We start from the raw sequence: 18051 nt of genomic DNA, 5'->3' as shown, positions 1-18051 counted from the left end.
AGAAAAAAATTGGTTTTCTGTAAAGTCTGTTTACGGACGATAGTTTAACGTGACAACGTCATAACAAAACATTGATGAAATGATTGCATACCTTTATGAATAAAATTGAATCATTTTTATTGCATTATCACTATTTTGTATGGATACAAAGAAGGAGTGAAATGAAATCTACAATTTAATTGAAGTAGTATATAATAGGGGCTACTAGATCAGGATGCAGGTAGTGGATTGAAGATTGTCGGTCCGCCATCTTGGATTGTGACGTCACGGCGGCCATCTTTGACTCAAAATTCCTCAAAATTCCTCAAAAATGACTCAAAATGACTCAAAATTTCCCGTTTTCGAGGGAAAAATTCCCGTTTCGAGGGAAAATTCCCCGTTTTATTCCTTAAAAATCCCAGCGGCTGAAAATTCCTAAAACTGGCTTAAGCATCCTTAACTCAAGCCAACGTTAAGCCATTTATAGGATTATGACGTCACCGCTGCAGTTTCCGTTACGCCCGCCATCTTTAAATTTACTATCCAATTTTAATGAAATAGAAATTTTTTTAAAATTTATAAAAAAATTCAATTAATAAAATTTTAATAAAAAATATTTTAAAAACATACGTTAACGACACGGAGCTCGGAGTCCTCGGTTCGAACCCGGTGAGGGCGAAAAAAAATAAAAATGGCGACCGATCCTTCCACCACGGAAGTCACCTACAGACTAACCTACCACCACCAATAACAAGGTCAACTAGTATGATGTCATGTCCGCCATCTTGTCTTCGTCTGCTGGTAGCCATCATCATCTTGTTATCGTCGGCGAGAGTGCGCTGACGCCATGTTAGTTTAATTCTTATCCGCTAGAGTGCAGTAATCATTTATTATTGCTGTGTCACCCGCCATCTTGTCATTTGGCCGCCATCTTGGAATCGTGTAATTATTTAGCTAGAAATTCGGGAAAAATTCCAAAATTCATTAAATAAATCACTCATTAATTTACAGATTGATTCGATCAGTTCCAGTCCTTGGTTCGATACCCGATCGATGCAATAATGTTTAATTTGATGTAAAAAAATAATAATTTCATTATTCCATGTTCAACATTCTTAAAGAGACATTAAAACCTCTACTGTCATCATCATCCTATAAGCCATCAACACCAACATATTGGTAATTCATAATTTTAATGCTAGAGATTCGGGAAAAAGTTCAGAAATCATTAAATAAATTTCCAATCAATGTACTGATTAATTAGATCGACTTAGGTCCTTGGTACGATTCTGGACGATGAAAAAAAATAACAATTTAACATAATAGTGACAGGATCGAGAAAAAAAACAAAAACAACACAAGTTCTTTCACAAACATAATATTTATTACATAATATATATTCTACTACAGGATCACTTACGAAAGCCAGCAATCTTATAATCATTTAGTTCCGCAGCGGTGTGAAATGACTAATTCTTAGCTCCAATCGGTTTATACTAGACAGAGTCCAGCCAGAACCTTTACAGACATAGTCCACCTCTTCTTGACAGAGTTTCTGGATACCGTATTTAACAGTTTGCTTCACATCGTTAGAACTGTAAATTACTGCAGCCGATGTCTTGAATGCACACTTCTTCACTTTGTCATCGAACGGATATGGCTTTCCATATATACAGTCCAACCACAAGTTATATTTCAAAGGTCCGTTTGTTGCTACATCATCAGTAAGCTGATTGATTATCTTCTGTCTGATATCATCAAGAAAATTACAAATGTCCTTTGACTCACCGAACGTATTTAGATAATAGTAGTCTTTCAACGTTCCACGAAATGCAGACTGCGCCAAGTAGAAGCCATTATCGTTCACTTGTAATGCTCCGAACACAGTCTTAGGTTTAGTTCCATGTTCAGACGTCATAACAATCGGTTGCTGGGCATCGGTTTTCTTGCTTGTACGCTTTCGTGTCTCCAATCTAAAGCGAGGAGTCGAAATGTCGGCAGGTAGTTCAGCAGTAGGAGCACAGACTCCACCTTTACATTTTTTCGCATGATGTCGCAAACTGTCAATTCGATTAAACCATTTAAGGCACTCATCACATCGAAACTTCATGCGAGATGGATTCTTCGTGCATTTGCTCCGCTCATGTCTTCGTGCATCATGGGAAAATGCGAACGACGTATCACAGTAGCTGCAAGGATACCGTGGTGATGAAGACGATCCTTTCAGACCCGATCCAGATACAGGCGTTGCAACAGTAGTACCATCTCCAGGCATACTCTTATGCACATCGACGCATCGTTGTTGTGACGAAACCTTTACTTTCTGCCGCACAGCAGGACCTTTGCATGCCTTCATGTGCGTTTTCATATTATCTTTTCTGGCAAACTGCTTATGACATTTCTCACAAACAAACATTTTACGATATAGGTTCTTGGCACATTCTCTATTCTCATGTCGTCGAGCATTACTGTTGTTTGAGAAAATCTTGTTGCAGTAACAGCACCGATGTTCGTTAGTTGTTGTCGATTCGGCATCCATTGAAGTTTCCATTGATTGTGAACCAGCGTTCGCCGAGTTTCCCTGCACATCCAGCTCAGTAGTCATTAAGCTATCTTCTGCTGGTGGTATCACATCTGTTGAAATCTCCTCCAATGTTGACGCCGTCGTTGCCAACGGGATCTGCATCTTCTCCATCGTAGCTGTCGTCAAGGTTCCCGTAGACGATGGTACAACCTCCGAGTTCGACGTTAAAGACGGTAAAGATGCCATCGAGGTCTCAAGAACAGCTAATTGACACGACTTATGCACCAGAAGAAACAAACTAGGTGATCCTTACACCGCCGACGTCAGTAACAAACTGAGCGTCCTGCTGTCTAGGACTCGCTTATATACATGCACCGTATGGAATAATACGCTAGTCAAATCAAGAACCATTTACAATAATACTTGAGTCAAATCTACAAATTAAAAAAGAGGATCATTTGATCGAAAAAAATATCGATCTCTCCAATATACGCCAGGTTCCAAGAGCTACAATTCACGTCATCAGATCCATCTACATTTTGCTCCTATGCTTCAATTGACCATTAGCTGCAAGTGCTCCAACAGCTCCATCAGCTTCAACACGTAATGTACGCAATGTACGCGCAATACATGCAATTTACACGCAATAAATGTAATGATTACACAGTACACACAGGAAACGGAACGTACACACAGTACACACAGGAAACGGAATGTACACACAGTACACACAGGAAACTAAACGGACACACAGTACACACAGGAAACGGAACGTACACACAGTACACACAGGAAACGGAATGTACACACAGTACACACAGGAAACTAAACGGACACACAGTACACACAGGAAACTAAACGGACACACAGTACACACAGGAAACTGAACGTACACACAGTACACACAGGAAACGGAACGTACACACAGGAAACGGAACGTACACACAGTACACACAGGAAACTGAACGTACACACAGTACACACAGGAAACTAAACGTACACACAGTACACACAGGAAACGGAACGTACACACAGTACACACAGGAAACGGAACGTACACACAGTACACACAGGAAACGGAACGTACACACAGTACACACAGGAAACTGAACGTACACACAGTACACACAGGAAACGGAACGTACACACAGTACACACAGGAAACTAAACGTACACACAGTACACACAGGAAACGGAACGTACACACAGGAAACGGAACGTACACACAGTACACACAGAAAACGGAACGTACACACAGTGCACACAGAAAACGGAATGTACACACAGTGCACACAGGAAACTGAACGTACACACAGTACACACAGGAAACGGAACGTACACAGGGTACACACAGGAAACGTAATGATCACACATACAGTAGCGGAAACACACAGGCTTAGTTGGAAATCAGAATACAAGAAATAAAAAACATTAAATTTTTACTTTCAATAATTTATTACTTCTCAACATTACACAAATACAAGTAAAAGAAGCCATTATTGTATGTAGCCAGCTTTCCTCAGTTCTTTGAGTATGAAGGATATTTCTTTGATGCACGGATAGTTTCCTGCACAAAGCGAGCCATGTAGAAGTCTTAGCCGGTCAACCAATATGTTTGGATCTTTCCATGATGTGTAATCAATCTCTTCTACCACCATCTTACTTGCTTGTTTATTATAAATACTTTTGATATCACAATCATCCCAGTGATCATAATAAGCATTATCAGATTTATTTATTATAACACGACGTTTCCATCGTTTCGGTCTCAGGACATCGCCACATTCTTCGATCTTGTCAGCTCTAGGTGCTTCATCACAGTCTATGCCTTTGTCAACAGCCTCAGAGTCACTGTAACAATCACTGTAGAAGACATCCTCTTCACCCAGATTACCGTATGAATTCGCTATCGATGATGTCGAAGTGTCTTCATCGTCTTCATGCTTCCTTTTTAGGAGTCCATCATTTTTACAAAGAATGGAGGATCTACTGAATATAGGCTTGAATGTATTCTCACTTTTCACGGTGTTGATACTTCCATTAGTTTCAGTCTTCCCGAAGCCATTAGCATCCTTCAATTTATGTTCTTCCTCACGATCGGGTGAGCTAATACCATCACGCTCAGGACAAGGAAAATTATTGTCATAATGCAGAACACTCTTCTTTAGTCTAGTGGATCCATCGGTGTCCTCTATGCCGTAAGTAGTCTTGACTTTACATGTTCTACCATGTCTTTTTAAGCTGTCAATTCGTGTTAACAACCTGCTACAACGATTACAGCTTAACATGTTGCGTAGTGGGTTTCTAGCACAATCATCCTCCTCATGACGTCTAGCATTCCTTCTCATGACAAAATCCTTGCCACAGTATCTACAGCGGCTTTCTTCCGATTCAGCTATAGATAACAAACCACGATCTATGGTAGCTTCTGTGACTAATGTTAGATACAAACTGTCAGTTTCCTCCTATTGGAACCATTTCTTAAATAGAGTTTTTGAAATATTTCATCAGCGAGAGTTAAGTTATCTAATGCAAAGCAAATTGATGCAAGTAGTTCCGGCTGTCGTCAACAGATGGCGCCACGTGTTGCTTGCAGGTAAATAATATATATTTCATTAATGTGGGATGCGGAACGCTCACTATCGATCGCAAAGGGAGGTTGGCTTCGATAGTATCCAAGGAGAAAAAAGTTCGTCCTTCCTGCTAGTGCTTCTCAGATTTCTCACGGTCCACAATCTTGGATTACGACGTCACAGCGGCCATATTGGATGGGTGTGACCTTGACCTTTGACCGAAACCGCAGGAATGATCGCAAGCACACGGATAAACTATCAAAATATAGATAAGAATAATCAGGAGCACACAGAGAAAACCATCATAATATTGGCAAGAATAATCAGGAGCACACGAAGAAAACCGCTACAAGTTTTCTTTGATATCATTAAAATACAAAAAAAATTAATAAAAAATAAAAACGAAAAAAAAATTCAAACATTCTGCTAGCTGGTGAACTTCTCATTGTTGAGCAAAGATAGAGTTCTAGTACAAGCCAGAATGTTTGAATTTTTTTTTCGTTTTTATTTTTTATTAATTTTTTTTGTATTTTAATGATATCAAAGAAAACTTGTAGCGGTTTTCTTCGTGTGCTCCTGATTATTCTTGCCAATATTATGATGGTTTTCTCTGTGTGCTCCTGATTATTCTTATCTATATTTTGATGGTTTATCCGTGTGCTTGCGATCATTCCTGCGGTTTCGGTCAAAGGTCAAGGTCACACCCATCCAATATGGCCGCTGTGACGTCGTAATCCTAGATTGTGGATCGTGAGAAATCTGAGAAGCACTAGCAGGAAGGACGAACTTTTTTCTCCTTGGATACTATCGAAGCCAACCTCCCTTTGCGATCGATAGTGAGCGTTCCGCATCCCACATTAATGAAATATATATTATTTACCTGCAAGCAACACGTGGCGCCATCTGTTGACGACAGCCGGAACTACTTGCATCAATTTGCTTTGCATTAGATAACTTAACTCTCGCTGATGAAATATTTCAAAAACTCTATTTAAGAAATGGTTCCAATAGGAGGAAACTGACAGTTTGTATCTAACATTAGTCACAGAAGCTACCATGGATCGTGGTTTGTTATCTATAGCTGAATCGGAAGGAAGCCGCTGTAGATACTGTGGCAAGGATTTTGTCATGAGAAGGAATGCTAGACGTCATGAGGAGGATGATTGTGCTAGAAACCCACTCGCAACATGTTAAGCTGTAATCGTTGTAGCAGGTTGTTAACACGAATTGACAGCTTAAAAAGACATGGTAGAACATGTAAAGTCAAGACTACTTACGGCATAGAGGACACCGATGGATCCACTAGACTAAAGAAGAGTGATCTGCATTATGACAATAATTTTCCTTGTCCTGAGCGTGATGGTATTAGCTCACCCGATCGTGAGGAAGAACATAAATTGAAGGATGCTAATGGCTTCGGGAAGACTGAAACTAATGGAAGTATCAACACCGTGAAAAGTGAGAATACATTCAAGCCTATATTCAGTAGATCCTCCATTCTTTGTAAAAATGATGGACTCCTAAAAAGGAAGCATGAAGACGATGAAGACACTTCGACATCATCGATAGCGAATTCATACGGTAATCTGGGTGAAGAGGATGTCTTCTACAGTGATTGTTACAGTGACTCTGAGGCTGTTGACAAAGGCATAGACTGTGATGAAGCACCTAGAGCTGACAAGATCGAAGAATGTGGCGATGTCCTGAGACCGAAACGATGGAAACGTCGTGTTATAATAAATAAATCTGATAATGCTTATTATGATCACTGGGATGATTGTGATATTAAAAGTATTTATAATAAACAAGCAAGTAAGATGGTGGTAGAAGAGATTGATTACACATCATGGAAAGATCCAAACATATTGGTTGACCGGCTAAGACTTCTACATGGCTCGCTTTGTGCAGGAAACTATCCGTGCATCAAAGAAATATCCTTCATACTCAAAGAACTGAGGAAAGCTGGCTACATACAATAATGGCTTCTTTTACTTGTATTTGTGTAATGTTGAGAAGTAATAAATTATTGAAAGTAAAAATTTAATGTTTTTTATTTCTTGTATTCTGATTTCCAACTAAGCCTGTGTGTTTCCGCTACTGTATGTGTGATCATTACGTTTCCTGTGTGTACCCTGTGTACGTTCCGTTTCCTGTGTGTACTGTGTGTACGTTCAGTTTCCTGTGTGCACTGTGTGTACATTCCGTTTTCTGTGTGCACTGTGTGTACGTTCCGTTTTCTGTGTGTACTGTGTGTACGTTCCGTTTCCTGTGTGTACGTTCCGTTTCCTGTGTGTACTGTGTGTACGTTTAGTTTCCTGTGTGTACTGTGTGTACGTTCCGTTTCCTGTGTGTACTGTGTGTACGTTCAGTTTCCTGTGTGTACTGTGTGTACGTTCCGTTTCCTGTGTGTACTGTGTGTACGTTCCGTTTCCTGTGTGTACTGTGTGTACGTTCCGTTTCCTGTGTGTACTGTGTGTACGTTTAGTTTCCTGTGTGTACTGTGTGTACGTTCAGTTTCCTGTGTGTACTGTGTGTACGTTCCGTTTCCTGTGTGTACGTTCCGTTTCCTGTGTGTACTGTGTGTACGTTCAGTTTCCTGTGTGTACTGTGTGTCCGTTTAGTTTCCTGTGTGTACTGTGTGTCCGTTTAGTTTCCTGTGTGTACTGTGTGTACATTCCGTTTCCTGTGTGTACTGTGTGTACGTTCCGTTTCCTGTGTGTACTGTGTGTCCGTTTAGTTTCCTGTGTGTACTGTGTGTACATTCCGTTTCCTGTGTGTACTGTGTGTACGTTCCGTTTCCTGTGTGTACTGTGTAATCATTACATTTATTGCGTGTAAATTGCATGTATTGCGCGTACATTGCGTACATTACGTGTTGAAGCTGATGGAGCTGTTGGAGCACTTGCAGCTAATGGTCAATTGAAGCATAGGAGCAAAATGTAGATGGATCTGATGACGTGAATTGTAGCTCTTGGAACCTGGCGTATATTGGAGAGATCGATATTTTTTTCGATCAAATGATCCTCTTTTTTAATTTGTAGATTTGACTCTAGTATTATTGTAAATGGTTCTTGATTTGACTAGCGTATTATTCCATACGGTGCATGTATATAAGCGAGTCCTAGACAGTAGGACGCTCAGTTTGTTACTGACGTCGGCGGTGTAAGGATCACCTAGTTTGTTTCTTCTGGTGCATAAGTCGTGTCAATTAGCTGTTCTTGAGACCTCGATGGCATCTTTACCGTCTTTAACGTCGAACTCGGAGGTTGTAACATCGTCTACGGGAACCTTGACGACAGCTACGATGGAGAAGGTGCAGATCCCGTTGGCAACGACGGCGTCAACATTGGAGGAGATTTCAACAGATGTGATACCACCAGCAGAAGATAGCTTAATGACTACTGAGCTGGATGTGCAGGGAAACTCGGCGAACGCTGGTTCACCATCAATGGAGACTTCAATGGATGCCGAATCGACAACAACTAACGAACATCGGTGCTGTTACTGCAACAAGATTTTCTCAAACAACAGCAATGCTCGACGACATGAGAATAGAGAATGTGCCAAGAACCTATATCGTAAAATGTTTGTTTGTGAGAAATGTCATAAGCAGTTTGCCAGAAAAGATAATATGAAAACGCACATGAAGGCATGCAAAGGTCCTGCTGTGCGGCAGAAAGTAAAGGTTTCGTCACAACAACGATGCGTCGATGTGCATAAGAGTATGCCTGGAGATGGTACTACTGTTGCAACGCCTGTATCTGGATCGGGTCTGAAAGGATCGTCTTCATCACCACGGTATCCTTGCAGCTACTGTGATACGTCGTTCGCATTTTCCCATGATGCACGAAGACATGAGCGGAGCAAATGCACGAAGAATCCATCTCGCATGAAGTTTCGATGTGATGAGTGCCTTAAATGGTTTAATCGAATTGACAGTTTGCGACATCATGCGAAAAAATGTAAAGGTGGAGTCTGTGCTCCTACTGCTGAACTACCTGCCGACATTTCGACTCCTCGCTTTAGATTGGAGACACGAAAGCGTACAAGCAAGAAAACCGATGCCCAGCAACCGATTGTTATGACGTCTGAACATGGAACTAAACCTAAGACTGTGTTCGGAGCATTACAAGTGAACGATAATGGCTTCTACTTGGCGCAGTCTGCATTTCGTGGAACGTTGAAAGACTACTATTATCTAAATACGTTCGGTGAGTCAAAGGACATTTGTAATTTTCTTGATGATATCAGACAGAAGATAATCAATCAGCTTACTGATGATGTAGCAACAAACGGACCTTTGAAATATAACTTGTGGTTGGACTGTATATATGGAAAGCCATATCCGTTCGATGACAAAGTGAAGAAGTGTGCATTCAAGACATCGGCTGCAGTAATTTACAGTTCTAACGATGTGAAGCAAACTGTTAAATACGGTATCCAGAAACTCTGTCAAGAAGAGGTGGACTATGTCTGTAAAGGTTCTGGCTGGACTCTGTCTAGTATAAACCGATTGGAGCTAAGAATTAGTCATTTCACACCGCTGCGGAACTAAATGATTATAAGATTGCTGGCTTTCGTAAGTGATCCTGTAGTAGAATATATATTATGTAATAAATATTATGTTTGTGAAAGAACTTGTGTTGTTTTTGTTTTTTCCTCGATCCTGTCACTATTATGTTAAATTGTTATTTTTTTTCATCGTCCAGAATCGTACCAAGGACCTAAGTCGATCTAATTAATCAGTACATTGATTGGAAATTTATTTAATGATTTCTGAACTTTTTCCCGAATCTTTAGCATTAAAATTATGAATTACCAATATGTTGGTGTTGATGGCTTATAGGATGATGATGACAGTAGAGGTTTTAATGTCTCTTTAAGAATGTTGAACATGGAATAATGAAATTATTATTTTTTTACATCAAATTAAACATTATTGCATCGATCGGGTATCGAACCAAGGACTGGAACTGATCGAATCAATCTGTAAATTAATGAGTGATTTATTTAATGAATTTTGGAATTTTTCCCGAATTTCTAGCTAAATAATTACACGATTCCAAGATGGCGGCCAAATGACAAGATGGCGGGTGACACAGCAATAATAAATGATTACTGCACTCTAGCGGATAAGAATTAAACTAACATGGCGTCAGCGCACTCTCGCCGACGATAACAAGATGATGATGGCTACCAGCAGACGAAGACAAGATGGCGGACATGACATCATACTAGTTGACCTTGTTATTGGTGGTGGTAGGTTAGTCTGTAGGTGACTTCCGTGGTGGAAGGATCGGTCGCCATTTTTATTTTTTTTCGCCCTCACCGGGTTCGAACCGAGGACTCCGAGCTCCGTTTCGTTAACGTATGTTTTTAAAATATTTTTTATTAAAATTTTATTAATTGAATTTTTTTATAAATTTTAAAAAAAATTCTATTTCATTAAAATTGGATAGTAAATTTAAAGATGGCGGGCGTAACGGAAACTGCAGCGGTGACGTCATAATCCTATAAATGGCTTAACGTTGGCTTGAGTTAAGGATGCTTAAGCCAGTTTTAGGAATTTTCAGCCGCTGGGATTTTTAAGGAATAAAACGGGGAATTTTCCCTCGAAACGGGAATTTTTCCCTCGAAAACGGGAAATTTTGAGTCATTTTGAGTCATTTTTGAGGAATTTTGAGGAATTTTGAGTCAAAGATGGCCGCCGTGACGTCACAATCCAAGATGGCGGACCGACAATCTTCAATCCACTACCTGCATCCTGATCTAGTAGCCCCTATTATATACTACTAATTGATAAATTTACATTTATTTGCACTCATTAATTCAAATATGTTTATTACTTTAACGAACAGATTATTTTAACTATAACATTTATACATGTGTTTGCTATTTAACTTCTTCCAATCTGTGTTATTCTGTTAAGGATAGGACGATGATAGGAAAAGTAGGAAACGAATGGGAGTGTTTGAAGTTTAATGTGCCTCGAAAAAGTCAAATCGATGGTTGTTCCAATCGAGTGGAAGAGAGATAGATGCGGCGCAAGCGTACAATGAGCGTAACGGGACACAGAGTAACGGGACAATGTGCGTTACGTGGCATTTTTTCGAGCGTGCAGCCGGCGTGTATCAATTTATTAGACGTTGTCACGTCAAAAGAGCTCGTGCAACACAGTACTCTTGATAGAAGTGAAACTTATTTTGGCAATTCAAACCTCGACTCGTTAAAGTATACCGTGAAAGGGTAAAGACGGCAGAGAGAAAGAAGACAGACTTTGTTTTTCTAAATTAAACCTATATAATAGATATGTATTGAATACTCAATATGTTATTAATGTAGCTGACCTAAAATAACGTAAGCAGCCATTCACGCATTTTTTTTACAATATTTTTAATAAAGCTACTTAACGTAACCAGGCGTTTACACTAACCAAATCATTAAACTGTTAAACCACTTTAAAAAAACTGGTAAACCACTTAAAAATATTGTAATGCCATTTTACACAATGATTAGAAACAAGATAACACAGAGCGGTTTTGCCATTCATTAATTTTTGTAGTATTTAAGAATCCTAGCCTTTTTTTTTGTGTTTATTAGAAATTCCATTAAAATTAAATGAATAAACATGAACTACCAAAATCATCACTCTCTTCAAAATAACTGTTAAGGATAACAATAACTATTGATCAAACAATGATTTATTAACAATAAATATTACTGTTGAAATACACCATAAAGGAAAACTATGCTTGTTCATGTTTCTTCAAACAATTCTGCCATTTGGAATATGCCGTACCTCTGAACGAAATATGAAATTCATAACAGGTAACAATGCTATCAATGCAGGGACTGTCTCAACAGAGCTCTCTGCGCTGCTGGTTAAACAAGGAGGGACGCGAGCGCGCTGGTAGCAAATATAAAAAAAATTCAAGGCTTTCACAGCTCACTGTATGTACAGGATACCTACAAGTATTATCTGAAACAAGAGCATGCGCACAATCTCTGTCTTATTCTTTCGTTCATCTATCTCTCTGGCTTCAATTTTTTTCCCTCGGCCGTGAAACGAATCACTGCAAAAAGAGGAGAAAGAAAAAAGAGCCCAGAAACGTGTATACCATAGTGCTCTCTCTCTTCTTCTTTTTTTTCCTTTTAGTATCTTCGGCCAAGTACCTATTCTCCGTCCTTTTTAGCGTCAGGAAACGTTTCAAAAGCATTGTTTCACGAACACGTAGCATTAAAAAATAATTCGACCTTGAAATTTTAGTCTCATCTGCGGCCAATAAGAAGTTTCGCTTTAAAAAAAAATGGATGCACGCCCGGAGATCCTACACGCCGCTTGGCGACCCAGCCAGCCGGTCGCCGCAATCCGGAACGAAATAAGAACGAAAAGAGCCGACCGCGCGTGTCGGCGGTTGGGAGCTAGGTGGTGTGTGTGAGGGGGGGGGGGAGGGGAGAGGGGGCAGGCGTGTGGGCGGCTCGCACCGGAAGGCGCTCGTGTAAACAGCCAGGCGCGGCGCGGCGCGCGCTCCTGGCGGCCGCGCCTCGAAGCAGTCCTCCTCCTCGCCTGGCCGGAGGGTCGTGACATCCGGCGCCGGCGAGAGACCCGCGCGCGCGCGCGTGTGAGCTGCGTCCGCAACACGACTGCCCCCCGGGGGCGAGCCGAGCGCACGCGCACCACACACCACCCAATGGCGTAGCCAGGATTTGTGTATGGGGGGGGGGGGGGGGTGTTAAGAAGCATTCCCCCCCCTCCCCCTCCTCCGTAATAAAGCAGGGGGGGTTCTGGGAAAAATTTTTATTTTAAGGTGTAAAATAATGCTATTTTAGCAGTTTTCGGTTCTTAAATTTAAATATTGTAATGGTAAAAATGTTTTATTAATTTTTATTTGAGTGATGAATAAGAAATTAATGAAATATTTGGAGCTAAGGGGGGGGGGAGGGGGTTTTAACCCCTAACCCCCCCCCCCCCTGGCTACGCCCCTGACCACACCTACGCACTGACGCCGGACAGCGACACAGGCGAGAGCGTGACAGCGACGACAGGTGTAACAAAATCACGGAGCTGTCCGTAAAAAAGAAAAATTCCCCAGTTGTAAAATTTCCAACAGTATCAACTGTAAGCGTTTCTATACAGTACCGGTCAAAAGTTTAAGACCACCCCATAAAGTTAAAAAAAAAAAAAAACTTTATTTTACATTTACGGAATGTGAATACAGTGCAATACAGAAATTATACAATGTATGGAAAACATCATTGTAAGTGGCTAGTAAGTAGTCTATAGAACCACCATTGCGTTGCATGCATTCACGAACACGTGATGGCATACGCTACTGACCCAATTTCAGGCACATATCCTGGCTGCTCCCATTCCACACTTAACGAGATATTTGCTGGTGCAGTTCTGCTACCGATGTCGGTTGATAAGGATGCAAGACGCTGTCCAATTCCTCTATTGGGCTGAGGTCTGGGCTTCGAGCAGGCCGTGGCAGAACAAGCGATTTCATTTTCCTGGAGCCCAGGCGATGGTTTGCACGAAGACTTGTGGCAAAGGTGCGTTGTCCTGTTGATACGCAAAATAAACCCTGGTGGAGCCTGCGTCCAGAGGGCAGCATGTTCTCACAGAGTGTGCACATGTACCTACTCTTTTGAATCCATAGTCCCTTCAAGGAAACGTAGAATTCCAGTCCCGGCAGCTGACATGCATTCCCATACCCTGACTTTAGCGAGAAAAAAAATTTCCGGTCGAAGCTTACACCCCTGACTAGGTGGGCTGGTTAAGAATAAAATGAAAGATGCCCGAACACATCACATTTATATTTCAGTGAGTGAAAGGCGATTTTTTTTTTGTTCCTGGGCGTTCAGCGATTGCTTGTGGTTTAGCAGTTACGTAAGCGTGGTGGTGGTAAGGTCGTCCACCTCGGTGGTGTTTCAAGGCAGTTGGTTTAATAAGCAATGATAACAGTTCCACGCTCGCTCGTACGGCTCGCAGCGCACGTACGCCCTGCGCCATCTACGGCGCTAAATGTGCGCTCGTACACAGCGAGAGACAGCAACGACTGCGAAGTGTGCCAAGAAAACTCGCTTCGGACAACCCTACTCACCTCCTCGACGTACTCACCTTTTTATTCCACCCAAATGTCACACTGCAGTAGAAACGTCCAGCATGTGCTATCATTTATCATACGCAACGTGCATGCAAATATTTTTTCCCGTAAGTCCTCGCCATGACTTTTATTTCAACAGTTTTAATAAACTATCCGGGCAATGAGCAAGCTTGTTTTTTTACTTGGCTGATATTTTCACTTCTCTCGCCTTGGCATTAACTAAAAATAAATAAATTCACTGGATGGTTATGTATCTCGGGAAACATTTTTAGTTATTGAAAGGCTTCAAACGCTTATTTTCTTGTTGGCCAAGAGGCGAGGCGGTCGAGTTGTGTCCTCCCAGCAAGGCGAGCCGGGTTCGATTACCGGCGAGTGGGGGAACGTGGCAGTCGTTGCCGTGGCCTGGTGGTTTTTCTCGGGGTGTTCCCGTTCCCCCCACCCTCCTTTTGACAATTCATTCCGTCGCTGCTCCACGCCCCTCCTCATCTCACCACGCGCATTCTCCAGGCTGGCCGGAACGACAGGTCTGTCCCATCCATGCAGACCCTGCCCTGAGAGGGAAACTACGTGTCGATTTTCATTTTCATTTTCTTATTGGCTTTGATCGGCGAAAGGATTTCATCGCGCACTTATCTCAACCAACGAGGAAACAAATAGCCTTTTTATTGCACAAAAAAAAATCAGTAGTTTTAGAAAATATTCCTTTGGAAACCAGTTTCCAAGAAATAGTTTGTAATTGTATGCAACACATGGCCATGGTTATTTTTGCATATACGAAATACGTTTTTTTTCTCGAGATAATACTGATTATGTCTTAAGAAAATTTGCGCATAATTGTATATTTGATTTGATGCTTCATTCAAACATTATTTTTTTTAAAAACCATAGAAAAATAATAGAATATTCGACATTTTGTTGTACCATGCTTATTATGAGCTATTCAGGGAACAGATTACAGTGCAATAAGAGAAAGAGATCGTCCTCCAGTGACAAGTCCCAACTCACTCGCTCGCAAATAGTCGCGAACGTTGCCGATGTAGGACGGAGATCCACACTCAAAAGATGGCAGACGACTATTTTATTTACGGTGAAGCGCAGCACACCTGTCTGTACTGACAACGCTGTCCAAATTTTGCGGGTGCCCGTCATCAGACATTTTGAGTTTGCGAAATCCAGATTATATTAATAAAAAAAATGTTCCCGTAGTCCTGACATAACCTTCAATTTCATTTGAGGATTTTTGAATCAAACTTTTTAGCGTTTGCAAATTACGTTTCGGTGTTAAAATTTGCGACTGCACGTCGACTGCTATTTGTAAAATGTTGGGAAGAATTTTTAATCTTGAATGTTTTTCTAACTGTAGCTGATAATGTGCGAGATATAAATTAACCCAATACTCACATCAAATAAAGGATTTGTAATGCTTATGTCGTGAATAATCCGTAGGAATTGTAATAACACACACAAAAAAAGGAGGGGATGTCGGCAGCTACGGGAACTTAAAATGAAACTTCACACTCCTATAATGTACTTCAAAGATAAAACCAAATATTCAATAATTCATTTGCACCATAAAACTAAACCTTAAATCCAAAATTAAAAAAACCTACCAACATATTAGAAATATATACATAATTTGAAAAAATTTAATTAAATTTTCAAATAAGAAAACTCTTTGCCTTTACCAGTGTAACGGAAAATGTCACTAACGATTGCCCGAGTGAGAACCAGTGACGGATCCGAGAGTTGGTGTGTTGGGGAGGGAAGGGGGGGGGGGGGGGTTGTATAGCGACATGCCACCCCCCAACCCTGAAAATATTAAAAAAAAAATTCCTAATTCCTTTTAATAGTGTACCAAAATTTCTAAAGTGCTATGGATGATAGGGCTCTTTGGACCACAAATAAAATGTACTAAATGTTTCGATTCTAAATGAACTGAAATTGTATTGGAGAATTTCATTCGGCCCTCCCCTGGCCATCATTCTGGATCCGCCCTTGGTGTGGAATTGGAGTCGCTCAATATTCTGTTCTCCTCCTCTCCGCCATCGAGCGCTCCACTCCTGATCCTTCGCGCGCTTTTTGTTGTTCTGTTGTTGAGTGATCGCCGTGACCTAGCCTTCCGGTTATGAAGGAGTCCCACTTGAAAATAATGCCGTGAAAATAATTCAGTACCCCTTGGCGCGGGAGCTTAAACCGGATCACGCTGTGACGTCACGGGGGAACGACTGTATGTACTCTCGCACGTCCGGCAGTCGTGTGATAGTCAAAGCGTGACTGGTGGACTGTCGACGCGCGGGCCAATGGGCGGCCGTCACTCGTTCGTCAGTCGACCGGACGATTCCAGGAAACACACGGGCGTGCAAAGCCAGAGCGCGATGTGGACGATATTCCGCCCCCCTCTTTTATTCATTCCTTTTTCCCTTTAGGATTAGAAAATAGATTGGGGGAAATATTAAAAAAAAATTAAATTCTGCTATCCGCGCTCGTAATCTGAAGTCGGTTCAGTACGGAGTGAGCTACAGAGAATTTCATCACAGAATTTCATTTCGAAGGGGAAGGGGGTAATAGAACCACATTTCCCGCTGTTTGCTTTCATGTTTTTTTTTTTTTTTTTTTTTCGTTTTTTGGAGCAATAGATTTCTTTTTTAAGTTTTAGTGATCTATGTGTAAATTAATTTTAACTTAGGTACTCTTAAAAATCATATAAAACAATAGTTTTGGTAGATTAATTTTCAATAATTCAGAATTACGTTAAAATAGGCTTATAAGGAGCTAATATCATCATCATAATTAACGAAATGCCTGACTCCCCATTTAACTGGAAGCCGGAGTTAGGGGGGTAGGGGGGAGGTCAACGGGGTCTTAACCCCTCCCTTCAAGGTTTTAAATGAAAAAAAAAAAAAAACTAGTGAAGACAGAATAAGAAAATTTCAGCAACTTAGCCACATAAGGTTAACAAGAACTTTATTTGTAAGGATTATTGTAATCCTTATAGTGCAATTCCTCCCACATATAGCCTACCATGGCTGATACACACAAGCGGCAGGAATTGTTTGCAAGAAGTTTATATTTAATGCCTCTTTGCCAACGTGTTTAAGCATGTCTTTCATACGTAATTGATATTTGTGTTTCATGTATTAAATAACATTGTATTTTAACGAAAACTTCGAACAATTGACTTAAGAAAAAAGTTTTAAAAACTGTCAAAATAAAACCGAACTATGAAGTGCTCAGTTTTCTTTTCTCAAGCAAAATCATTTCTGAAATTTCTATGTGTAAACGTTGGGTTTATAAAATTCTACTGTTCCCTGAGATGTTAGTGTGACAGTTTTATTTTAAAACACAATAAAAAGATAAACTTATATAATAGTTATACTGGACCCCCTACTTCACAAAATCATGGCCACGGTCCTGCTGGAAGGTATCCTAGCAGCTAAAACTTTCTGCTCATTCGCCCTCCCTGAAACTCGAAGCTGTGTCTGCCACCGGTGACGAGGGCTTGCCCCTCCTAGTATTTCGGAACATACTGTAGTGCCGAAGGCTAAGGAGGTTTGTCCCGATTCAGGTCATTATTTCAATTTTTACGTTTATAACACTGTTAAACTGGTAGACATTTCAGTTACCAAACTTCAAAAAAATGAAAACAAATAGATTATAGCGCACGCACACTTTTTGCATAATTATTTGGAAAAGTTGAAATTTTAACATTTTTGTTCTGTATGTATAAGGAGAACCAAATGGAATAAATAACTGAAAATTTTTACGTTTAAAGGCAATACTGGAGGCTACTGCGAGGCATGGTTTAAAATGATTTCACAAAAAAAAATTTATTTTATTCAGATTTCTAAAATAATAACAATTATGTCGA

This window comes from Bacillus rossius, chromosome 6 (assembly GCF_032445375.1).
Source record: "Bacillus rossius redtenbacheri isolate Brsri chromosome 6, Brsri_v3, whole genome shotgun sequence".
In the NCBI taxonomy this organism is placed as follows: Eukaryota; Metazoa; Arthropoda; class Insecta; order Phasmatodea; family Bacillidae; genus Bacillus; species Bacillus rossius.
This window is presented reverse-complemented; position numbering follows the sequence as displayed.